Here is a 26,704-nt window from a genome sequence, read left to right on the forward strand (position 1 = left end):
TTTCACATCAATGTGTATTTCTCATTGCAGATTTCTCCAGTCCTTTGATCTTGTTCCAGACAGCAAAGAGATGAATTTCACCTGTGGGTAAAAGCTTACACAAGAATAAACAAACATCAGTGCTGTAGTTTCTGCCTGTATAACAGGTAAAGCAAGACTCAGTCACTAATTGGATACAGAGTATGAAGGTGATAATGGTGAGGCTTGATGAGTTCTAGGTCTCCAACGTGACAAACTGAGAGGCTTGGCAAAAGATCAAAAGGAAGAGTTCACCTAAGCAGAATTTAGTTTAGTTTCTTTTTTCTTCATGCTGAATTTGAGCCCTTTTCAGTTTATCAGGTTCAGGAGGCATGTGCTGCGTGTCTCTTAAATACTGATGAATCCTACAGTCAGATTTGCTTGCCTTAGCTTATCCCTACATTTAGGTTTTGTACAATATCATCCATTCTTGCAGCTCCAACCAATGCTTGCTTGTGTGTCTGTCTCTTTGCTGCTAGAATTTCCCCTCTCCTTCTAAGTAGTAGGAACTCAATGAGCACTCACTGAATAGATGAATCATGCTTCGGTGGCTCTATCTTCTACATTTTTCCAATTGCTTTTTTCTAATACATATATACAGTAGCTTATTTTTCCAACCCACAAATATGTCTGAGTCAGAAATTCAAGAGGATAGTCATTTTTGAGTTGAAATTCATTGGTAGAAAATGGATGAATGAAATATCAGTAATAAATAAGTTCACTCATGAAGAATGTATGCAGAAGAAAGAAAGGATGTCAACAGTGCTGAAGGATTAAGAGCAGAAAAAATGTTGTAGAGTAAGTTCTCAAAGAAAGAATAAAGGGGGAGGCCAGACAAATCCAGCAAAAAAAAATCAAGGAAACAATTTAAATGAAAGACCCTATGTGTGGCAAGCACACCCACTGAGCCATTCCCAAACCTCAGGGTGTTATAGTTCAAATATGAAGCATAGGATCACATGTTTGAACACTTAGTGTATAAGCTGGTGGCACTGATTTGAAAAAGTTGAGGAACTTTTAAGAGTTGAACCTTCATTGGAAAAGGATGGTCATTGGGAACAGGGCTTGAGGTCATATAACACATCCTTTCTTCTTGTCTATTCTCTATTTGCTCTGCTGCAATGTGACAACCCACCTCATGCTCACTCCCTCTACCATGCCTTCCTGGTCATAACAAGCTATATGTCTTCTCAACCACAATTGCAAATAAACTGTGGCTTCTTTAAGTTGTTCTTGTTAGGTATTTTGTAAGAGCAATGAGAGAAGTGACCAGGAAAAGGATAGCTGACATAAAGTTTGAGACAGCATTTTACAATGATATAGAATATTATTTTAAGGTGTGTTACTTTTGTTTATGTTGCATTTGTTTAAAACTCTGTGAAGCTGTGTTACTGTGCCTGTCTAAAACATATCATGGTCTAATAAAGAGCTGAACAGTCAATGATGAGAAGGGTAGGTGGGGCTGGCAGGTGGAGAGAAGAGATAGAAGGAGAAATCTGGGGAATGGGGAAAGAAGGAGCAAGAGAATAGGAGAGGAGGACTTCAGGGGCCAGTCACCCAGCCACACAGCTACACAGCCAGACACAGAGTAAGAAGAAAAGAAAAGGTTACAAAGGCAAGAAAAGGAAAAAGTCCAGAGGCAAAAGGTAGCTGGGATAATCTAAAGTTAAGAAAAGCTTGTTAGAAACAAGCCAAGCTAAGGGCAGGCATTTATAATTAAGAGTAAGCCTCCATGTGTGATTTATTTAGGAGCTTGGTGACAGAGCCCCCAAAAGAGTAAAAAACAACCACTAACAACACAATGATTCTGTAAATAGATAATTTAATAAGGTGCTGTGTTCCCAGAAGGAAGGATAGATGGTTCCAATAACCAAAGGTATGAAGAGGAGGGAATGTGTTTCTCACAAGTCCTGAGAGAGTGTCACCACTTTCCATGTGAGGTATTTGGCATACATATGCGAGGTGTTTGGCATACAAATAGAGAATAGACAAGAAGAGAGGATGTGTTATATGACCTCAAGCCCTGTCCCCAGTGACCCAGTGTCATATCTGTACACCCATAATCTTTGTAGATTCAGAGATACTGATTCTAAGAGGGAAAATATGTCCACTACAAAACAAAGGAAAAGTCTGTTTCATTGCAAACTATGGCTGCTGTTTGGGCACTTCTGAAAGTGCCCATGACAGAGATTCACCATGCTGGCAGCAGCAATTGACTCTGATTTTCTAGAAAAAGGCAATAGTGTAGAATGGGAGAAGAGAGGGATATATTTGAAATGTAGATGACTTACTCTGATATCATTTGGGACTTCCATGTAGATGTAACCAACCGTCTTATTAAATAAGAAACACAGAAACAATGTAAAAGAGAAAGCCGAGAGGTCAGAGCTCAGAGCTAAAATCTCACCCTTCCTCCTGCTGTCCCAGCTTCGCGAAAAGAGACCTACTTCCTGTCGGTTCGTTTTTTTTATAGTATGTTGTTCTGCCTTCTCATTGGTTGTAAACCCAAACACATGACTGCCTCGTCACTGTCTGAATGTACAGCCCCCTAGGTCTTAAAGGCATATGTCTCCAATGCTGGCTATATCCCTGAACACACAGAGATCTTATGGAATTAAAGGCGTGTGCCACCACCGCCACACTCTTGCTATGGCTCTAATAGCTCTGACCCCCAGACAACTTTATTTATTAACATACAATCAAAATAATAATTCAGTACAATTAGATTACCACCACATTTCCCCTTTTCTATTTTAATAAAAAGAAAAAGAAAGCAAAAGGTTATAACTAACAAAGGAAAAACTATATACAAAAGTACAATAACTATATACAATATATACAAGTAATAAATACCTAAACAGGTATTTGACAAATCAGAGAAAATAATTCCATTATCTATCCTATTTTGGTAAATCCAAGATGTATCTAATGCACTTTCTATCCTAATTAATTTTCAACTATAACTAACTAATCTTCAACCATAACTAACTAATCTTCAACTCTCTCAGAGACCCAAGAAGGGAATAATATTAGCTAACAAAAATAAAAACAGGAAGTGCATGCAAGCAACTTCCAAAAAATTTTGTGAGTTGACAGAAACAGCCAGCTGCCTGGGCAGTCACCTGAGGTTTCTCCGCAGTGTTGGGGCATCATCTTCAGCCTATAGGCTTAGTGTATCTGACAGACTCATTTGTGAAGTAGGATGTACACAAGGTCAACAGTTCAACCTCACATTGGGTGAGAGCAGTCCACGTACCAGAAACACCTGAATTCCACTACTGTCCTGTCATGATTCAGGATTTTAAATTCTGGAAATTGTTGACAGTTTTTTAATTCAGCTGTCCATTCTTCTTGGCTGTGTATATATGGCTTCATCTCAGCATCCCCTTCTTCTCTACATCCCTCTATTAAATGCCAGTCTACTTTTGAGAGGCATGAGCTTTCAGCTGCTATTCCATTGTACAACAGAATCCATCGGCCCTCTGCCTGTTAAGCTGCCTTCGAAGAAAAGGGCACTGTACCTTTTCCGGATGCGAAGGCCACTTCAGGGATGGGGCCATATTGTCCTGGCCTCAGAAGATGCCTTTTGATAAAGCCATAACCACACTTGTTTTGGCAAGAATCAGTAGTCCCTTGTTTCGTGATCTGTCTGTCCATTTTGTCCTGTTGATTCGAGGATACTTTGTTGTCCAGTGGCTAACTTTTGCCAGAATGAAAGTTGACTCCATATGCAGTTTCTTCAATGCCCATATTTTCTCTAAAGTAGATTGGTACTGCCAGGAGCCGACATGTCTCAAAAAAGAAAAATTTTCTAAGTTATTAAAACATTTTAAATGCCATATTCTGTAGATCTCTGAAGGGTTTGAAGATGACCTGTCTAAAACATCTCTGCTCAATTTTTAAAACATATCTAATATGACTACAAGTTCTATGATAATGTCTAACTACTAGTTTTCATTTCTTTATATCCTAATAGTTGATAATAATAACATTCAAGGATCAGAAATTTGCATTACATTGTTAAATGAATAGTATAAATACAATTAGAAATATACATATAGCATTTTCTAACAATATCAATTTCAAATTTGTATACAATATAAAACAATCCAATCCAATGTAAAGTATTTAAAATTAGTAATTGTCTTTTTCTTTTCTTTCTTTCTCTTTTTTTTTTAAACAAGAACCTTAAATCTAATCTCCTTTGCTTAGCCTTTTTTCTAACCCTTGACAATAACTTGTAACCAACCCCCCTAAACACTGAAAATTACCCCAGACCCAAAACCCATTAAAAAGACCAAAAAACCACCCGCCCCACACCACCTCTTTGGGAATGTGGGCGTCGTATTCTTAAAATTGCTTCCTGCTGGGTATGGGCGAAGTTTTCTTTATCCTGAAAGAAAAATTTTAGGTTAATTGTCAAATTCTAGGAGAGGTAACTATATCCTTCATTATCCAGTCTGTGTATAATGCCAAAGTTCAGGGTTTATCTCAAGTCCTTATTCAAGTAGTCTTTGAGACTGGATCATCTCAGCTAGTCATCTCAAAATTGCCCTGAGCACCTTGTAGTTCAAAGCTGATCTGTGGATTATGTTTGTCAGCTTAATGATATTATTATTGTCCACGTGGAATTGTTGTTGTTGTGGGGCCCCATCTTCTTTCTGGAGACTTCAGTTGATGTTAGGCCTGGCCGTGATTTCCTGCAGAAAACTGATAAGAGACTCGAACACAAAAACATATATATGCAGCTAGCCTTTTTTCTAGAATTAGTTAGTACTCTATGTGACCATTCATATCTTAACAAAGTTTAAAATGTATATATATATATTAATCTTGTAAATTTTGATATAAAATTTATACTTTGAGAAAAGTTTAAAGAATCAGAATAGAATCAAAGAGTTGAGATTAGTAATAGAATAGTCCCTTAATTAATTTTGCTTTTGTCCTGTACCATAGCAGAAGATGGCTCTTATTCTGGCATGATACAGGGAGTTTGCATTTTCCTTTTAACAACATGCTTGAGTTTATAGAAGGAGAGAGCCATTCTCCAACTCCAAAGTCAGCTTTAAATTTTAATTGAACTGGGACTATTAGAAAACCAACAGTGTTAAATCTTTAGAGAAAAGCAGAAACAAACATTTAGGAAGACATAAAATTTTTTAGATAATATATACCGATACACCGTTTCATTCTGTTTCTTGGGATAGATGATTTGTCCCTTTTCTTCAGTTGTCTCATTTGTCCAGTGTTCTTCAGATTCCTTAACCTTCATTCTCCTACAAGACAAAAACAAAAACCTTTCCCCAAGACTAATTTTGGGGATTTTTCCTTTTGACAAGTTATTATCTGATTAAATGAAAAGGCATGTGTTATTGATACAAGTTAGTTTAAATTGGATGTTCATGCTGGTTGATGAACTATCACCTCCTCAATTAAGAGGTCTCTCTTGTTCAAATCAAACCTTTATCAATTTTGACGGTACCCACAGCTTATCTTCTCCTGTAGAAACAAAAGCAAAACCTCGTCCCCAATGTAATACATACCCTGGTTTCCATTCTGAGGTCAGCACATCCTTAAAGTATATAGGCTGATTTAATTCTGTAGTTTTTTCTATTATCCAATGTCTCTCTGCAGCTGTTGTTCCTTTCTCATTGGCATTCAGAAAATTCAAAGTTAATAGAGCATTATGCAGTCTATTTCTGGGGGTTTTTGTTACCCATTTCTGTTTATTTAGCATATCCTTTATAGTTCTGTTTGATCTTTCTATAACTGCTTGACCTGTAGGATTATGTGGTATGCCTGTAATATGCTTTATATTGTAATAAGCAAAAAACTGTTTCATTTTAACAGAGACATATGATGGAGCATTGTCAGTTTTGATTTGTGCAGGTATACCCATGATGGTCATAACTTCTAGCAAATGAGTGATTACAGAATCAGCTTTTTCAGAACTCAAAGCAGTTGCCCATTGAAATCCTGAAAAAGTATCAATGGTGTGGTGTACATATTTCAATTTTCCAAATTCTGCAAAGTGAAACACGTCCATCTGCCAGATTTCATTTCTCTGAGTACCCTTTGGGTTACATCCTGCTGGTAATGGCGTTTGATTGTAGAAGGAACAAATAGGACATTTCTTTACTATTTCTTTGGCTTGTTGCCAGGTTATGGAAAAATCCTTTTTTAAACCTTTACTATTAACGTGATGTTTTTTTATGAAATTCTGAGGCCTCCAGCACATTTCCTATCAATAATTTATCAATCTCATCATTGCCTTGTGCTAGAGGGCCTGGCAGACCAGTATGGGATCGAATGTGAGTTATATATAAAGGATGATTCCTTTTCCTGATTGTATCTTGTAATTGAATAAATAGTGAAGTTAATTCTGAAGCATCAGGGATAAATTCTGCAGTCTCAATATTTAACACCACTCTTTCAGCATACTGAGAGTCAGTTACTATGTTGAGAGGTTCTGAAAAATCCATTAATACCAACAGAATAGCATACAATTCTGATTTTTGAACTGAATTATACAGACTTTGAACCACTTTACTTAAATTTTCTGATTTGTAACCTGCCTTTCCTTCTTTGTTGGCATCTGTATAAAATGTACGAACTCCAGATATGGGTTTTTGCCGTACAAGTCGAGGCAAGATCCAATCAGCTCTCTTTATAAGATCAATTCTATTGCTTTTGGGATATTTGCTGTTAATTTCTCCCAAAAAATTACTGCAAGCTCTTTGCCAAGGTTCACTTTCTGTCCATAATTTTTCAATGTCCTCCTTAGTTAATGGTACGACAATTTCTGCTGGGTCTATGCCTGCTAATTGATGAAGTCTCAATTTTCCTTTGTAAATCAAGTCAGAGATTTTTTCCACATAAGTTTTTAATTTTTTATTTGGTTTATTTGGTAAAAATATCCATTCCAATATAATATCTTCCCTCTGCATTAATATTCCAGTAGGAGAACGCCTAGAAGGTAAGATAACCAAAATGCAATCCAGCTTTGGATCAATACGATTCACGTGTCCTTCATGCACTTTCTTTTCTACCAAGGCTAATTCTTTCTCAGCTTCAGGTGATAATTCTTTTGGACTATTTAAGTCCTTGTCACCTTCTAAGGTTTTGAACAAATTAGTCAGTTCATCATTTTTTACCCCAACAATAGTTCGTAGATGAGAAATATCTCCAAATAATCTTTGAAAGTCATTAAGAGTCTGTAGTCTATCTCTCCGAATTTGCACCTTTTGGGGTCTAATTTTTTGTAGCTCTATTTTATATCCTAAATAATTAATAGAATCTCCTCTTTGTATCTTTTCAGGAGCAATTTGTAATCCCCAGCAAGGCAAAATTTTCTTTACTTCTTCAAACATTATTTCTAAAGTATCTGCATTTGAGTCGGCTAGTAAAATATCGTCCATATAATGATAAATTATAGATTTAGGAAATTTTTTACGTATCACTTCCAATGGCTGTTGCACAAAATATTGGCACAGAGTTGGGCTATTCAACATTCCCTGTGGGAGGACCCTCCATTGAAATCTTTTAACTGGTTGAGAATTATTATAAGTAGGCACTGTGAAAGCAAATCTTTCTCTGTCTTTTTCTTGTAAGGGTATTTAAAAGAAACAGTCTTTTAAATCAATAACTATGAGAGGCCATCCTTTTGGTAACAGAGTAGGCAAAGGCATCCCAGATTGTAGAGAGCCCATTGGCTGAATTACTTTGTTAATTGCTCTAAGGTCTGTTACCATTCTCCATTTACCAGATTTCTTTTTAATAACAAATACAGGAGAATTCCAAGGGCTGGTTGATTCTTCAATATGCTGAGCATTTAACTGTTCTTCTACCAGCTCTTCTAAAGCCTGGAGTTTCTCTGTTGTTAAAGGCCATTGCTGGACCCATACAGGCTTGTCTGTTAACCATTTTAAAGGTAGAGCTGTTGGTGTCTTTGGAAGATCATCAGTTATTGTGCCCTGTTCTTGTATAATATGGATGGCTGGTGACCACTCATTAGAACAATATCTTCTAATATTTCTCTCAGTAACATGTGCTAGTTTATGATTCGTTTCTGAGATTGGAGGGATGTTAATCTGAGTATTCCATTGTTGCAACAAGTCTCGACCCCACAGGTTCATAGTTATGTTAGCCACATATGGTTTTAATTTTCCTCTCTGTCCTTCTGGACCTATACATTCGAGCCATCTTGCACTCTGTTTCACCTGAGATAATGTTCCAATTCCTAACAGTTGAACGTTTACCTCCTGAAGAGGCCAAGTTGGATGCCAAAATTCTGGTGCAATTATGGTAACGTCTGCACCTGTGTCTACCAGACCAGACAACAAAACACCATTTATTTTTATTGTTAATTTTGGTCTTTGTTCATTAATAGAAGTTTGCCAAAAAATTTTCTTTATGTTTTCTCCTGAATTTTCTATTCTCTCTGTTTCATCATCCTGACCAGCATGATTTATTCCAATAGGCATTTGGTTATTTAATCGCTCTCCAGAGCAGGCATTTCCTCTATGGCTGCAGGAAAGGTTTGAACTGGATTTGCACTGGGGGCCTGCCTGAGGCCCCTCTGGGAGTTTCCCGAAGACTGAGGCAAAGGATTACCCTGTCTGTCCTTTGTTGATCTACATTCGTTGGTCCAGTGTTTTCCCTTACCACACCTTCTGCATACTCCAGAAGGAAGGAGCATTCTGTTGCCATTGTTCCTTGAAGAAACATTGTTTCTGGGAATGACCTGTCTACAGTCCCTTTTCAAATGTCCTTGCTTTCCACATCCAAAACATCTAACACTCCTCAAACCTTTTGAAATTACTTCTCCTACCCATGTATCATCATGCTCATCAGCTTCAACATTAATTGTTTCTCTAATCCAATCTTCCATAGGTGCAGATCTTGCCCTTAATGGCCTGATTATTCTTTTGCATGCTGCATTCGCATTCTCAAAGGCCAAAAATTCAATTATTGCCTTACTAGCTTCTGAATCCAAGACCATTCTCTTTACTGCTGAAGCCAGTCTTTGTAGAAAATCAGTAAAAGACTCTTTTGGGCCTTGCATCACCTTTGTAAATGACTCAGATTTTTTTCCTGTTTCCTCAACTCTGTCCCATGCATTCAAGGCTGCCGTTTGACATAAAATTAGGGTTTGGACATCATATAAACATTGTGTTTGTGCTGAAGCATATTGGCCTTCGCCCATAAGCTGATCCTGGCAAACTTGTATTCCTTTATCCCTCCATTGTTTTTCTATGTTTTTAGCCTCCTCCTTAAACCAAGTCAGAAATTGAAGTCTCTGGCTGGGTTCCAGAACACCTTGTGCAAGGTCCCGCCAGTCCTGTGGTACTATCCTATTATATGTTGACCAAGAGTTTAACATTTGCTTTACATATGGGGAATGCATGCCATAAGATACTATTGCCTCCTTAAACCTTTTTAAATCCAACATTTCAATTGGAGCCCAATTATTTTGTGTAGCCATTTGATCAGGCATCTGCTGTACGGTTACAGGATAAATTAAGGGTGACTGTGTGAAAACAGGCTTTCTTTCTGCAACCTTATGATCCCGACTTGAAACAACTTCACTGTTAATTTCTTCTGTCTGAATTTTTACACGTTTAACAAGTTCTTCTAAAGCTGTTATCCTGGCACTTAAATTGACTATCTTTTTAAATATTAAAATGTGGATTATTATAGTGATAAGGTGCATAATTCCACCAATACTAATATTATATAGTTGTTCCATTGCCAGACTGCCTAAAATTTCGAACAAAAACCAATTTTCTTCCAATGTACACAAAAAACCCATTTGTTTTTTAATGTGGAAAAAAATTCTCTTTTAGATAGTTTCCTTTAAAATATCTGATATATTATGACTTACCAAATCTGCGTAGAACAGTAGAAATCCAAGGGGATTTTCAAAGCAGCCACCTAGTGTCCCAGGTGTAAATCCAAAGAGAAAGAGAGAAAGAAAGAGAGAGAGAGAGAGAGAGAGAGAGAGAGAGAGAGAGAGAGAGAGAGAGAGAACAAGAGAGCGTAGCTGGCTAAAGTTTAAATGCAGCCACGTGTTCCCTCTTGTGCCGAGTCAAGGCTTGGGTCTGGCTTCCTTAAGCTCCGACCACGTGCGTTGGCTTTACAGGCAAGGCCCTGTTCGGCAGGGCAGCTCTGAGTTGTTTGTAGCACCGGCTTTAAGCAAGCAGGATTTAAGCAAGCAGCTCACCGATAGTCCAGCCTGAGGTCAAGCAGAACTAGACCCAGGCTAAGAAGCTGCTGCTCGGACTAAGAAGCCGATCGCTGCCGGCCGCCGCGGGCCGCCTGCCGCCAAGCCAAGCAGTTTTTAATGGATTCTTGTCACGTTGGGCGCCAGATATAGATGTAACCAACCGTCTTATTAAATAAGAAACACAGAAACAATGTAAAAGAGAAAGCCGAGAGGTCAGAGCTCAGAGCTAAAATCTCACCCTTCCTCCTGCTGTCCCAGCTTCGCGAAAAGAGACCTACTTCCTGTCGGTTCGTTTTTTTTATAGTATGTTGTTCTGCCTTCTCATTGGTTGTAAACCCAAACACATGACTGCCTCGTTACTGTCTGAATGTACAGCCCCCTAGGTCTTAAAGGCATATGTCTCCAATGCTGGCTATATCCCTGAACACACAGAGATCTTATGGGATTAAATGCGTGTGCCACCACCGCCACACTCTTGCTATGGCTCTAATAGCTCTGACCCTGAACACACAGATATCTATGGGATTAAAGGCGTGTGCCACCACCGCCACACTCTTGCTATGGCTCTAATAGCTCTGACCCTGAACACACAGATATCTATGGGATTAAAGGCGTGTGCCACCACTGCCACACTCTTGCTATGGCTCTAATAGCTCTGACCCCCAGACAACTTTATTTATTAACATACAATCAAAATAATAATTCAGTACAATTAGATTACCACCACACTTCCATGCCCAATTTTAATGGTGAATGAAAAGCTGTAGCACAACCTCATCAGAGTGATATGACATCAAGACCAGCAGAACTACAAATGGAGGATGAAGAACTAGAATGAATAGGGAGGAAAATCTATAATGGCCTCAGTTGTCATTTTGAGACCAGAGAAGCAACAAGGTCATAATTCATCAGGTTGGTTGTCTTGCTAAATTTTCCCATGGGGCATAGTCTATCAGAACCTGGAAGGGCTAATTCTAAAACATATGAAGAAGGAGATCCAAGTGGCACCAATTGTCCACTGGATTAGATGCCTGGAAGCACTTCCCAGATTCTTCTTTAGTGAAGGTTTGTTGACCTACTTGCTAGGAATGCTGTTTGCAGACAATCTTCACCTCTAGGCTTTCTCAAGGATTGGCTCAGCTGCCCACAGGAGCTTCACTCAAGGTCATTACTCTTTTCAGGCCAGTTAATAATTAATTGACTTGGGAATATAAAGGCCTGGGCTTCTTGACCCAAGCTAGGCCATGTTGAAGATCTGTTCTAGCCCCAGTAGTCCTTGTCTGGTCAGTCAAAGCTGACGTTAGGCTGTTGTGTGATATTTTGTTTGTGTTCTGACAAATAAAGCTTGCCTGGAGATCAGAAGGCGGAGCTAGCCACTAGTTAACCATAGAGGACAGGTGGTGCTAGCTCTCTCCTTTAATCCCAGTATTTGGGAGGCTCACATCTTTAATTCCAGTACTCAGGAGGCAGAGAGAGGAAGTGATAAGGTGGAGCAGAGACAGGATCTCAAGAGGTAAGAAGTCACTGGTGACTGCTCCTCTGCTTCTCTGAACTTTCAGGTTATTATCCTGATAATTTGACTCCTGGTTTTTATTGATAAGACTACTTAGATTCATGCTTCATTAGGCCTTCATCACGGTCCCAATCTCCTTCATTCCTGATCTGATTCCTGCCTCTCCCTTCCATAGCTACTAATATCAAAGATTCTTCCTAATAAATCTATGCAATAAACTGAGATTCTACCCTGAGGACCTCAACTCATGACATTTCTATAATAAACAGACTTGCAGGGTGGTTCTTTTTGTACTGCTATTCCCATATCCCCAGAGCTGGGATCTGTGTCTTCCTAAGGGTTCTTAAGCTGTTGGTTTTAGCTCACTTTGTTCATGGGATCATCTTCTAGGTAGAGGTCCATCAGGTCTGACATCATCTCTTAGTCTCAATCATTCATGTTTTCTCTGGTATCACTGCCATTGGGTAGTGGAGTGCCAGAACACAGTTTCTCTCTGTGGGGCTACATTCCTCTCATAACACACAGAAGATTAATCAGGTTTTTTTTTTATTAACATGCTTATTTCACCTCTATTTCTGCAGAAGCATGTAAGAATTTATAGAGATAAATTAAGTCTTTCCACCAACAAAATTGTGTGGAACTAGTGGTCTCCTTTATGAGCATCAGAGCCTTTCAAGACTTCACATATAACATGCTTCATTCCCTTTAGAGCCCAACTATTGTCATTTTCAGAAGCAACATTCAGAAATGGTGACTGAATATGTCTAGTCCATATGTCCCTTGTCTTCCCAACCACAGAAGCAGATTCCTATTATAGTTTCACGGATGTATTTCATTCATGAGTCTAGATGCAGAATAACATTTATTATACCCTGGGTTATTCTCACAGACTGATATATGAGAATGATTTTGTCAACCAGAATATTCAGGGATGCCTAAGCACTAGTCCCTAGGCCAATTCTATGTGTTAAGTGATTTCTTGAGTGGCACTCAGAGGCCATTTCTCTAGGCCACTTCACTGGGCCATATCTCATCAGGATGTGTTGAAGGAAAAATCAGAATTCTGACTCTAGATAATTAAGATCACATTCCATGTAGTACATTGTCACATACCTATTATTCTAAACAGTCAAAATTCACAAGGTGTCTTTTCCAGATAGTAATCACTTTATCGATGAGTTCCTTAGTTTATTTTACTAGGATAATAGTTCCCACTTCTCCCAGGGGAATAGAAGGGTGTCAGAACCTGTTGACTTCTTGATAAAGTAAGTATACAAATGCATTTTCTCAAGATGGTCAACTGAAAGCACATGAGTTCATTTCATTACAAAAAAAATTACTAAGTTAATGGCCTCAGTCACGTAGCCCACAGACATGCTTGGTTTTTGACAGAACATGTTTTAAATTTCCCCTCAAATGAATGGCCATCCTCCATGGATCTAATGCCTATCAGATTTCATTAATTTTCAAAAGCTGCTCTGCTCTGGGATTTTTGAGTTTGCAGTCTTGCTGAAGGAAATGCAAACTATTATAATTATTATTAATATTTTAAAAGAAACTCTTACTATTACAATAATAAATGCAACACAACAAATGTCTAATAAAGTATACATAAATATCTGGATATTGACTTCAAATGCTTGCTATTTGTTGGTAAGCTCACTGAGAATCAATGTAGTATCCTACTCCATTATTTTATCTCCAAAGTTCAAGAAAGTGTCTGGGACACTAAATGCTCTATAAGCATTTGTTGTGTCTAATTTAACCAGATGGGAAAGGAAGTAGATCATTAAGAGAGGGTAGATATTAAGGAGAAACAGACATGGAACTGAAGAGAATAATAAAAGCAAAACAAATGTGGAAATAAGTGGCCAAGTAGAACTTGTAATTAACCTCAATAAGAGAAAATAGTGACATGAAAGCAGCAAAGACTCAACACCAATCAGATACATCAGTCAGTCCCCTGAGCAGCTAAGTCTCCAACTGATGAGGTTGATGGGAAGAAAAAAATGGAATGTTTCCTAAAGCCCAGACAGCAAATCCTGGAAGCCCATATTAAAAAAGCAGGGCATTTGAGTAGTACTCTTTAGCAAGTAATACCCAAGACTATTAGAGAAGCAGGCACTGGGCTAACTGGAAGCCATCTGCCATATATGTGTACCAGATCAAGGATGACATCGGCTACCTGACTGCTGGCATGAGATGCTCATCAAGAGACCGTGGCCTTCAGTCCATTTCTGCACTCTAAATAAATTGCCTGACTGGGATTGTGTCACCCAATACAGTCTGGCCTGGTGTGGGCAGATTAGGCAGACTGGCCAAGTTTATCAGCTTCTAAAATTTCGCTTACCTTTAGTTTCTCATCTGTAATTCACCAGGTCTTTTGATTAACCCATGAAGTAAGCTATAGCATTAATTGGAGTATTGCTCTTCTCAAGCCATGCTTAGACTACTGACCTAGCTCTCTCTTGCCTTTCAGACTCCAACTTCTTCCTGATTCATCTCTTTCTATTCTGAATTTGTCCCTTGTTACAGGGCACTCAATTTTCATGTAAAAAAATTTCCTACTGCAACAATTCATTCTGTCCTGTCATCCATGCCCGTGCATGGCTTCCTCCATTAAGCTGTTCTCAGACCACCAGACTCTACTTCTCCTGAATCTGGGCCAGCTCGTTTCCCCATTGCAAGGAACTCTTCACTTTTTCTCAACAATTTTCTCAAAAATTTGTTTTTAAAGTCTGGTGTGTGGTTTGGGGAAATCCTAACACAGGAATGCAGTGACTCATTGTCCTACTTAGGGTTACTATCACTGTGATGAAACACCATGACCAAAAGCAAGTTAGGGAGAAATGGGTTTATCTGGCTTACACTTCCATATCATCCATAGTTCATCACTGAAGGAAGTCAGGACAGGAATTCAAACAGGGTAGATACCTGGAGACAAGAACTGACTAAGAAACCATGAAAAAACATTGCCTGCTGGTTTGCTCCCAATGGCTTGCTCACCATGTTTTTTTTTTTTTTTTTTTTTTTTTTTTTAAATAGAACTCAGGACCAGTGGACTACCCACAATGGGCTGGGCCCTTCCCTATCAATCACTAATTAAGAAAATGCCCTCAGGCTTCCTTACAGCCCAATCTTAGGGAAGTATGTTCTCAATTGAAGCTCCCTCCTCTTTGAGGACTCTAGCTTGTATAAAGTTAAAATGAAACTTGCCAGGAAACTCATGTTTAACTTATTTGCTTAGGAATATGGCTTTGTACTTCCTGGAAGAACATGGATCCTAGTGAGGAGGAAACAGAAGCCTACATATTCCACTGTGTTGATCATCATCTGAAAGCTACATGTCATAGTAAAATTATGTTGTTATTGGCTGAACATCCTGTTGCCTTTATAAATGACTGTTTTAACACAGACAGGTTCATTTGTTCACATATTACTTATGGCTGTTTTCATATGATAATGGCAATGTTAAGAAAGTGCAATGCAAAAGACACTGCATGCATCAGAAAGCATGATGTTAGAACTGTAAAGTCAAGTCCTTTACAGAAAATGTTTGCTGACACATGACCTAGAGCTTTCTTGTTTGTTTCAGCCTGTCTGAAACAGACACTCTTCCATTATAATAGAGGCTGCTCAAGGGTGTGTGATTTCTCCCACTGCAACCCATGCAGAGAAGATGTGGGATTTCTGATTGAACGATAGGCATTCATCCAAGAAACATTTTTAAGTGCACCAGATGAGCAGCAAAATCTAGACATGATTTGTATTTTATGTGCTAGATAGGGTATTTCCATGCCTTTTTTTCTCAATACATTGATTCTTATTTAAAGTTTTACCCCACAAAGGTACTAACATAAAAATACCTCAAACTTTCTTGAAGAGGCTTTAAGGAGATGTGGGCTCTTTAAGGAAAGGCTAAAGCTGCCATCCTACTGCAGTGCTTGGCACAGACATGTCACTAGACAGTAGTCATTAAATGAACCCTGAAAGAGTGAGCTTTCTTTTCTGGTTGCAAATAATTTTATTTAAAATATGTTGTTTGAAAACATGTGTAAACTTGAATTTCACAATGTTCATAGCTCCATGGTTAATTAAAGAACACTCAGGCACATATTTGTTTAGAGAATGCCCTCATTTTCAGGGAGATTATCTAAAAGCAGAAACTGATACAAAGCGAGTTTTTGGTCATTCTGGTATACTTCAAAGAACCTTGAACTGCCCCAGAGCAAAGAAGAGCACTAGGGTCAAGAGAAACAGAGACAGCAACCTAGGTTTCAGATACTTGCTTGACCTAGTTCCTCCTCCTCCTCCTCCTCCTCCTCCTCCTCCTCCTCCTCCTCCTCCTCCTCCTCCTCTTTCTTCCTCCCTCCTCTTCCTCCTCCTCCTCTTCTTCTCCTCCTCCCCCTTCTCCTTTCTCCCTCCCTCCCTCTTTTCCTCCCTCCCTCTCTCCCTCTCCCTCCACCCCTCTCTCTGACAGAGTTTTTGGCTGTCCTGAACTTGTTCTGTAGACCAGGCTGGCATCGAACTCAGAGAACCACGTGCCTCTGCCTCTTAAGTAGCTGGGAGTGGTGAAGTATGCCTTTAATTCCAGCACTTGGGAGGATCTGAGTCTGAGGTCTATTAAGTGGGTTCCCTAACAGTCAGTGCTACACAAAAATTCCTATTTCAAAAAACAAAATACAAAAGCAAAACAACATCAAAATAGACCTACATATTTTTTTCATGGACATATCTTTCAGGGGATGGCTAGATTCTAATCCTAAGTCCCATTGTGGGGGAAAGTCTGGGAAGGAAAACAAATCAGCTGTCTTGCGCAGGTTATTCTCTTCTGCTGAGTCTCTGGGTTTCTTTTGTGATTGCTATTTAATCTGAAAAGTGGGAGAATACTGTTTGGGTAAGTAAATGTGATTAAGTAACAAACTGGTTTTGATTATTCTTGGCACAATATTTTTCCTCACTGTTTTTTTTTTTTCTTTTCTTAGGCATTGATGGTTTGTGCTTGAAATTCCCCTCTGCCTTTCTACCTTCCTTTTTCTCCTCCAGAACTCAGTGATCTAAATCATGTTCCAGGTAGATTTCTTGTCCCAAGATGCTCTAGGAAGCAAAATGATTAGCCTCTCCCACTTCTCCAAAGTATTTGATTTTGCCTGTGTGAGAATAAGGAAAGAAATCTGGATGGATTTACATATGCAAAGATGTTAATAGCTGTTTTGAAAAAGGACCATGTCTTAGTTTTATTTCTGTTGCTGTGAAGAGACACCATGACCACAGCAACTCTTATAAAGAAAACATTTAATTGCTTATAGTTTCAGAGGTTCAATCCATTATCATCATGGCAGGGAGCATAGCAGTGTACAGGCAGATGTGGTACTGGACTAACAGCTGAGAGTCTTACATCTTACAGGCAACAGGAAGTTGACTGAGACACTGGGTGGTATCCTAAACACAGGAAACCTTAAAGCCCGCCCCCACAGTGACACACTTCCTCTAACAAGGCCATACCCACTACAACAAAGCCATACCTACTAGTGCCACTCCCCATAATATTATGGGGCCAATTATGTTCAAACTGCCACAGACCACTAGTTCACCCAAATGAGCCAGTTATCACTGGCTGCCTCCATCTTAGGCTTATCAGCCTGCCTCCATCTTAGGCTTAAAAGCCATCTTACAGTAAAGACAAACTTGGTTCATTACTGTTTATGATTAAATCTGTTTCTCAAGGATTGGCTATTCACCACCTGTAACCTTAACTGCAAATGGTTCTGTACTGCCTGGTCCAGGAGATGGCAATCTTTGTTTTCAAAGATTATTATGACTGCTTGTTATGACACCTGTTGTTATGATCACCTTGTTATAACTACCTTGAAGGGGCCTCAGAGTCAGCACATAACATACCCAGACACCATATTCTCAGCACAAAGGAGATTTTATTACTTGGGAAGGGACAAGGGGTTGGGGCTGCCTCTGGATTGGGCAATGACAGCAGCAGATTTTTTTTTTTTTGCAGTAGTGGGTTTTTAAGGAGAAAAAGGGGGAATCTTAATGGGGGGCTTTAAGGGCCAGCCTTAAAGACCTCCTTTCAGGACCCAAAGAAGATGCTACAATAAGCAAAGGAATGAATGTGCTAACACCGTGATCCTTCTGTGCTTGTCTCTTTATTCTCTCTCTTATTTTCCTAATTTTCTTGGCCTAATTGTCTATAATTTTTTAGCTCTAATTCTCTTTTCTCATCTTCCTTCATCCTACTCTAGCCTAATAATTCTTCTTTCACAGGAGGCTTGAAGCAATAGAAAAAGTTACAAGAATTTGTCAAAAGCACATTCCTAGGGTAAGCAATAAGGAGCTGAGCCGTTTACCATGGTAGCACACATTTTCAAGGTTTCAGGAGTAAGAGGGAGGGCCATAGCACCCAAATGAGACAAACTTTGAGACATGGGTCTATTGTCAGCAGACTTGGCAAAGGAAGAATCAGCATGCTTTTCTTAGGGTGCTTTGTGTTAATAATCTTGATAGACAACTGTGACTCTGACCTTGTGCATAACTGTAAAGTTTTAAACTTATGATGTATTTACAAAAGCCTTTAGTCTACTTTGAACTTACTCTGAGGTAAAATAAGCTAAATGTGTGCAGTCCTATATGTCTTCTTTGGAGATCATAAAGTTTGTGTTAGGCATGAATATGTCTCTATAATGGAAAGCCTAAACATTTTAAATACCACATTCAGCAGATCTTTGAAGAGTTTGAGCACCATCTATCTAGTATGTCTGTATTTTAGGCTTAACTTTGAAAACATATAAATCAGGTGTGTGTAGTTTAAGGAAGGAGAGAGAGGGTGGAAAAAGGAAGTCTGCTAAAGGTCAGTGGAGACAAGAGACTGCTGCGTCAGACAGAGGCCTGAGTTAACTCAGAACAATACAAAGACTCTGCTTTTGCATTGGATTCAGTCTCTTGGTGGTCTTTGGGGGAATCCCAATGTAAGGGATTGTGTGTACCCACTAGACACACCCAGATGGCAAATTCTCAGCATACTAGACAGTCCTCCCCACAACCCCTGACACCCAGACAGCAAATTCTCAGCCCAAGGGAAATGTGTTACCCCAGAAGGGCAAGGAGCGGGTAGGTTGCCTCTGGGTCAGACCAAGGCAGACTGTGAGCAGCAGTGGGTGTTCTTTGCAGGAGGAGGTTTTTAAGAAGAAAAAGGGGGAGTCTGTGCTAAGGTGAGTTGGTAAGTCCTGTTTGGACAGATTCACCAGTGTAGCCAAATAACAAATTTTGATTGTTGGTGTAAGTGTTACAGCTAAAATGGAAAGGCAGTCGGGAGCCAAGGAATACCACAAAGGCACACTACACAACAAACTTCACTCAAGGGATTTTTTTTTTGAGTGAAAAAATCAGGACAGTAGATGCCTCTGCTCAGGTGAAAAACAGCAGGAAACTGAACAGAAGGCAGGAATAATATAAAGTTTCTTGGTGGGGGGTGGGGAAAACTTTCCAGGGTGGGGATTGGTGAGATTTCAAATCCAGAGCTTGGGCTTTTTACTGTGGCGTGTGTGTGTGTGTGTGTGTGTGTGTGTGTGTGTGTATGTGTGTGTGTGTGTGCAGGGTCCAGCAGTTAGAAAAGTTAGAGTGTTCTGTGAGTGGAACCTGGCAATTGGAGGTTCTGAGGGAAGGTGTTGTAGAATATTATTTCAAAATGTGTTATGTCTGTTTATGCTATGGAACATTTGTTTTAATGATGTAAAGATATGTTGCATTCTTTTATGTTGCATTTGTTTAACTCTGTGAAGCTGTATTATTGTGTCTGTCTAAAACACCTGATGGTCTGAAAAAATCTGAATAGTCAATAGCAAGGCAGGAGAAAGGATAGGTGGGGCTGGCAGGCAGAGAAAATATATAGGAGGACAAATGTGGGAGGGAAGAAGGAGTAAGAGAACAAGGAGTGGAGGACACTAGAGGCCAGCCGCCCTGTCACACAGCCAGCCACAGAATAAGAGTGAAAGTAAGATATATAGAAGTAGAAAGAGATAAAAGACCAAATACAGACAGGATTATTCAAAGTTAAGAAAAGCTGGCAAGAAACAAGCCAAGCTAAGGCCAGGCATTTATAAGTAAGAAAAGCCTCCATGTGTGATTTATTTGGGAGCTGGGTGGTGGACCCCAAAAGAGGAAAAACAACAGTGACAGGAAGAGGCCTGGCCACTCATGTGCCTCCACGGGCTTTCAGTTGGACCTTGGGATTTTGTCTCAGGAAAGAGTTGGTGGCCACATAAGGGAATGGAACTTGGTGGCTAGCTTTAGAAATGTAATTTAACATTTTCAGCAAGGGTGAGGGAAAGGCGGGAAAGGGCAAAGCCTGTTGGTGCCATGTTTGCCTTGCCTGAGCCTGTGAGAGAGCTCTTCAGTATGTCTGCTTCTGTAACCACTGTTTGCCTGCCAAATCCACCATTTAGAAACCTCTTATTCTTAAAGTATAAAAACCTTTTTCTTACCCACCTCCAGTTCTGATCTCTTGAACCCCACCTTTATGGAGAGACAGGTTGTTATTTATTAAGTAGCACTATGTTATTTATTAAGCAGGGCTGTTTACCATGTGAGAAAAGCCAAGAGGTACAATAAAACCCACTAAAATAGTTTATTAAGGGAAGGGGACAGAAGGGATGTGCTTAGGCCTATGGAAAGATCATGCAGGAAGAGGAGGAGGGATATGCAGAACCTGCTTTTATAGATCCCCCCCCCCCCCCCCGCACATGCAAATATGGGCTCACATAGCTATGCCACATAGCATGCACATAGATTACGTGATGTGACCATGCTGCACACAGATTACTTAGAACGTAAAACATAAGGCCCTGGGATAACTAAGCATCTTGCCAGTGCATGTGCCATCTTGGGAGAGTGGCTAGGAATTCTAACAGGTTATGCACACAAATAAAACAAGCTTGCTTTAATTAACTGATTGCTTTGATTAATTTAGCCATGATTTGGGTCAGTGATCTTTCTCTTCGAATCTGTGGGGTTAACACCAGGAGTCAAATTAAAAGGCAGGCAGAAAGCAGGAAGTACCTCTCTAGTTCAGCTTTTAAAATGGCCTCATTTGCTGGACACAAAGCCTGGTTGGGGGTTAGCTCTGGAGATACAAGTGGCTCCTTGAAGCCAGCTGGCCACACAGCCCAGTCAATCAGTGGGCTCTAGGCTCAGTGAGACACCAATCAGCTACAGAGGCCTCCTGCCAAGGCTCGCTCACTCCCCTCTCTTGCTTGCTCCTCCTCACCCCAATGCTGTATATAATAAACATGCTGAGGTTTCAGGTTGTTGGTGCTCTCCATCAAAGTAAGCACTGCCCACCTGATCCCATGTTTTCTGTATTTGTGTCTGTACCTCTGTTCTTTCATTACCTAGCTGTCCCTGCAGGTTCCCAGCACTAAGTCATGTAGGTCAGGGCAATGGAGAGCAATAGAAGCAGACACTTGATATTGATCCCTGGCCTCTTCATGCACCTGTGTGTATGTCTGCACACACACACACACACACACACACACACACACACACACACACACTCAGAGAGACAAACACACAGACACACACACAGATACACACACACACACACACACACACACACACACACACACACACACAGGTCCACACAGATTCACACACACATAGACACACACAGACACACACACACACACACACATAGGTCCACACACATAGAGACACACACAGAGACATAGACACGGACACACACATACACTGGCCTCTGTTCCTCACTTCTGTGTGGGAGTGCCTGGTTTGGGAGTCTGCTGCTCAGTTCTGCTCTTGAGCTTCTGTGGACAAATGGCTCTGGAAACACCTGATCTGTGTGTGAAGGATCAGAAGTGCACTTTTCTCTCTGCACACTCTTCGATCCGCCCAGCACTCCTGGCTGTCATCACCACACACCAGAGCACCCTTGCTGCTGAGACAGGGACACAGCACAGGGAAAGCACTTTCTATTTCTCTGAAGGAATCACTTAAAATGTAATGTTTCCACATAAAAAGTATAAACTCTTACTGAAGAAAATTTAGAAACTGAGAAGCAAGAGGAAGAAGAAACAGGAGAATGTGTGTGTGTGCCATTTTAGTAGCTGGGTGCCTGTGGTTAAAAGCACTGTTTCCTCACTTTCAAAATGAGCATGCTAACAGCATCTATACCATATGGCGCTTCTTCTGCACTTGGCAGATTCTGCTGTGTGGTTGGCACTTAATATATTAACCATGCTTTTACTCATATGCCTGGCTGTCTTTGTCTATACAGTTGGGACTGTTTCCCATAATTTGAATATCATTTATTACACAGTATTTTTTCCATGTAGATGTTAATTTATAAAATGAGTCCTTAAGAATTAAGGGCCACTGGCAGGGTTTTAAATATGAAAGGTTCTCAATCTAAAGTTTTATATCCAGCGACCCCAAGCCCAGATACCTGAAAAATAGGCAACTATCAGGACTAACGGGGTTTGGCCACTGTGATTGAGCCTCTGTGGCAGAGCACAGAAGCAGCTTTTTCTAAAGGTATCGGATTCAATGGGCTGGACTTCTCACTCTCTTTCTGAGCTGAGTAATGATTAAGATAGCTCTTCTCCCTATCATCTAGGCATAGTTTTAGACTGGAAAGTAAAATATTCATGCTTAGAGATGAAGAGTTTTCTTAGCCAAGATGCCCAGGGTCCTACTTCTTACTTAAAAAAATACCCCAAGAACCTGAGCTGGCCGGAAAGCTCCACCCATCGAGTCCTCAGGCCTCCGGGACCTGATACCTCCAACCTCCTTCCCTTGCCTCCACCTGCCAATCTAATCAACCTTCTAGAATCAGAGGAAGTTGTGAGAATGAGGTTGCTCATTTTCCACAGTCCCGAGCCCCACCTCTCATAGGCCAGCATCTCAGGAGAATTCAGACCCAATTGCAAAGGGTCATGAAGAAATGCTATTCCAATCCAACTGCCTGATGCATCAGACCTGGTGTGAAAGAGAAAACTGCCAAGACCATGCCTGCCAGTAACCCCGTGGTCTTGCTGTGTTTGGAGGGCGATTTGCTTGACCTTACTGCTCTTTCAAGACTCCAGCATCTCCTTGCACTCTTCTGCCCCCCCCCCCCATCGCTCCCTGCCTCCCTTCCTCTCTTTCACCAGCAGAGCTTTTATTCTCTAGTGGAGGTGCTTTTCTCTCCTCTTGGCTTCTTGGGTGATTTCCTTGCCTACAACACCTATATGCTTGTGCATGTTGGCAGTTTTCTCCAGTCAAGTCCTTAACATCCTAGTTTTAAAATACGCTACCTTGTAATTCTAGAATGAATCTCATATGATTCTAATTCTTGTTTTACCTTTTTAGACTGTGTTTTTTCTTACCTTTTAGCATTTCTTGCAATTGTTTTTCTAGGAATCCAGACATTACGTATCAGTTACATAGGCCTTTACTGTGAGATTTTATTTTAGTCTGGCTAGAAACTGAACTGTGTTTAATGGTTTCTGTAATGTACATGCCAAAGACTTCAACTTATTTTCATCCTTGTGGGTTTTTTCTTTTTGTTGTTGTCTGTTTTCTTCCCTGGTTGTCTTTTGTCCTTATTAAGACTTATGTGTGTGCATGTGCATGTGTGCATGTGTATGCGTTCATGTGTGTGTGTGCATGTGTGTGGTATACATGTGGATGTGCACATGTTTTGTGGGTGCATGTGACCAGGTGCACACAGAGGCCACAAGAAGACTGAGTATTTGGTTCTATCACCCTCTTCCTCATTCACTTGAGACCGAGTCTCTTTCTGAACCTAGAACTAGGCTCGAGGCCAGCAAGCCTGGGGATTTTCCCAGCTCCATCTTCCACAGCTCTGGGATGACAGGTGTGGGCACCCACACCTGACTTTTTTCTTTTTTAATAATTGTGTTTTTATGCAGTATAGTCTGATCACAGTTTCCCCTCCCTTGTTTTCTCGAGATCCACTCCAACTCCTTACCTATCCAACTTCATATCTTCTTTCTCTCTCTTTTTACAAAACAAACAGGGCAATTAAAGAACTAACAAACCAGAAAAACAGAAAGGCAAACAGAGAAAAAACAACCACAAAGAAAAAGCACACACATATACACACAAAATGTATAAAAACACAAAAACTGGAAATCATAATACATAAGCTAAAGACAAGAAAGGTCAAAAAGTATCTAAATAAGGCACTATGAGACAAAACATCTTCAAAAACACCATTGAGTTAATTTTGCATTGGGCATCTACTGCTGAGCATGGGGCCTGCCATTAAGTGTGGGTTGTATAACACAATGAGACTCCATTGGAGAAAACTATGTTGTCCTTTGTGAGCAGCTGTCAGCTTCTGGGTTAGGGATGACGGCTTGTGTTCACTTCCTGTCTCAATGCTAGGTGTCCATCTGGCTTGGACCCACACCTGACTTATTGCACTGGTTTTGGGGATCTGAACTCAGGTCCTCATGCTCTTACCATGGAATCATCTCCCCAGCTCCAAGGACTACCTTTAAATTAGAATCTGTGTCTTGCACTATTTTTTCCATTTTAATTCCCAGTTACGGTCCTGTTCCTGTGGTGGTGAGGTGTGGGGCACAGGAAGCAAGCTAGTAAACTTGAACTTCTCTTTGTCTTTTATTGAGTCTGAGTCCCTGGACTATGGCAATCAGAAGTGTTTCTGCTCTTTTACAGTCCCTGTTGTTAAGACTGGAAGACTCTGTGTCCATTGTTCTACTGAAGCTGGGGTCTATGTTGATGTCCATGGCCTATGCTGTCACCAGAGGCCACAGGATGCCTGGGTTCTGAGCCTCCATCTGTGGCCATGTTGGGATTCAAGGGATGAGCCACTGCTGGGGCCATGCTGATCTGAGTGGCCTGTGTTGCCACCTGGGGCCATGGTGATATCCGGGATCCGGGCCAGGGCTGCTGCTGAGGACCATGTCTGGGTCTGTGGTTCTATCACAGCCGGGGCCTATGTTGATGTCTGTGGCTCCTGTTACCACTGAAAGCTGTGCGACTGCCCAGAGTCCAGGCCACCACTGGGGCCATGTTGGAGTCTGGGAACTACACTGCTTCTGGGCTCAAGCTGCTGCTGCTGGCCACATCTGGCTCCGTGGTCCTGCTGCAGCTACGGTTTGTGTTGATGTTACCACAGGGGCCCATGTGAACCATGTGTTGAAATTCGGGTTGTGCTGAGCTTGTCCCTCCCCTCACTGGCCCAGAGACACCTGATCCTGCCCCTCACCAGCCCTGGGATGACCCCAGCATGGAAGACCTGGCCTTACCACAGTGGCCTGGACTAACCAACTCGGTTACCACCCAGGCATACATCCAGGACTTTGAGTGGGCACTCCCCAACATCTACTCCATCTATGACCTGCTCAAGCCCATGAAGGGACTGGTCCTGAGGAACCATAGCCACAGGATCTCCATGACTCAGGGCAACAACAGGATACCTGAGAGGAGTTTTGGTGAGGATCCAGTGTCAATGATGTGCCAGAGGCCAGAGGCCTTGAACCGTACCAACAACACATTACACAACGAACATTTGCAATTAAAGCTGTCAGCACAAAAGGATGTACTGCACAATTCACAGCAGCTCTCAATGCCACTAAAATGAATGAAAAGGCAATGGAGAGGCGGGAAATACAGAAGAGTGAAGTGGTTTCTTTTTGTTTGTTTTTGGTTTGCTTTTTAAAAACTTTTTATTTATTCTTTGTGGTTTTCATATCATGCATCTCCCTGTTCCTTCACATCTGCCCTCTGCCCTTGCAACCTCCCCACCAAAATAAAATAAAATAAAATTTAAGAGAGAAGAAAAAAAGTGAAAAAAAGAGGAAAAAAAAGAAAGAAAGATCTTGTCATGGAAGCTGTAGTGTGACACAGTGAGTCACGCAGCAAATCCTTTTGTTTATATATCTTTACTTGCAAGTGTTCATTGCAAAGAGTCATTGGTCTGGTTCAAGGCCTCTGATTTCAGCTACACCATCAATACGGTGCCCTCACTGGGACTCCTCTTGGATATTCTGCTGTTGCCCTTTGTGTGGAGATGCTGCAGCTTTGGGTCTGCAGGACCAGTCCCTTCAAGTGCTTCAGCAGATCACAGATGGGGTAGATGTTGAGGTGAGCCAACTTATAAACCTGGTTCTGAGCCTGGGTAGTTGCAGGGTTGGTCAGCTCACCAGCTCTCCCCTGTCTTCACCACCAGGATGAGCTCTCCAGCATTGCCTTGGTGAGTTCACCTTATGCAGCAATGAACAAGGGGTGGAGGGTGGGGGGTTCTCCTGCTTTCATGCCCTCAGGGTTGGCTCACCCACTCTCCTGAGTGCTGCCGATGGTGAGGAGCAGGGACAGCTCTCCTTCTCATGACCTCAGGGCCAGCTCTCCCACCTGCCACAGGCTGCAAGGGGCAGGGTGGGAGGCATCTCACCTCACCCACACCACCCTATGGCAGATATGGGGCAATGCCAGATTTCCCAAGCTCACATTCTTGGGCTGGCTCACCTTCTCCATGTCAATATGGTCAGCTCTACTGTGCTGCTCAGGGAGGTTCAGGGCTCACTTTCCAGAGTGCTACATCTGGTCAGGGGGAGCTGAGCTCCCTCCCCTCCCACAGGTGGCAAGGGGTGGGGGTGGGGCAGTGTTTTCTGTTCGTTTGCTTGCTTTTGTTTTTGTTTTTCTTTGTTTGTTTAATTAATTTTGTATTTTTAATTTTTATTATTTCTTTTTAAGTTTTCCTTTGGTGAGATGGGGGACCTACTAGGGTGAAGGGCAGGTATGGAAGGACTGGGAAATGTGTGTGCTTGGAGTGGATGATGTGAAATTCCCAAAGACTCAATAAAAGATTAGGCTTAAATAAATAAATAAATAAATAAAAATAAAATTTAAAAAAATGGAAAGCTCAAGGAGGTTGCAGTTGCCCAATTTTGGGT

The 26,704-nt window shown here is 41.0% G+C and overlaps 1 long non-coding RNA gene across 4 annotated transcripts in view; it reads left to right on the forward strand.

Moving 5' to 3' along the window:
* The window catches only part of LOC121828271 (uncharacterized), a 47,851-nt gene that overhangs the window by 14,994 nt on the left and 6,153 nt on the right, over positions 1–26,704 (forward strand). For 2 of the 4 annotated variants that reach the window (XR_013049583.1, XR_013049586.1), the window contains exons 3-4: positions 31–146; positions 24,465–25,059. This is a non-coding gene — a long non-coding RNA (uncharacterized LOC121828271). Of the gene's footprint in view, positions 1–30; positions 147–15,003; positions 15,128–24,464; positions 25,060–26,704 lie in introns of those variants that run through there. The other 2 variants (XR_013049585.1, XR_013049584.1) reach the window with 2 other exon arrangements.

Source organism: Peromyscus maniculatus, chromosome 3 (genome assembly GCF_049852395.1).
Source record: "Peromyscus maniculatus bairdii isolate BWxNUB_F1_BW_parent chromosome 3, HU_Pman_BW_mat_3.1, whole genome shotgun sequence".
NCBI lineage: Eukaryota > Metazoa > Chordata > Mammalia > Rodentia > Cricetidae > Peromyscus > Peromyscus maniculatus.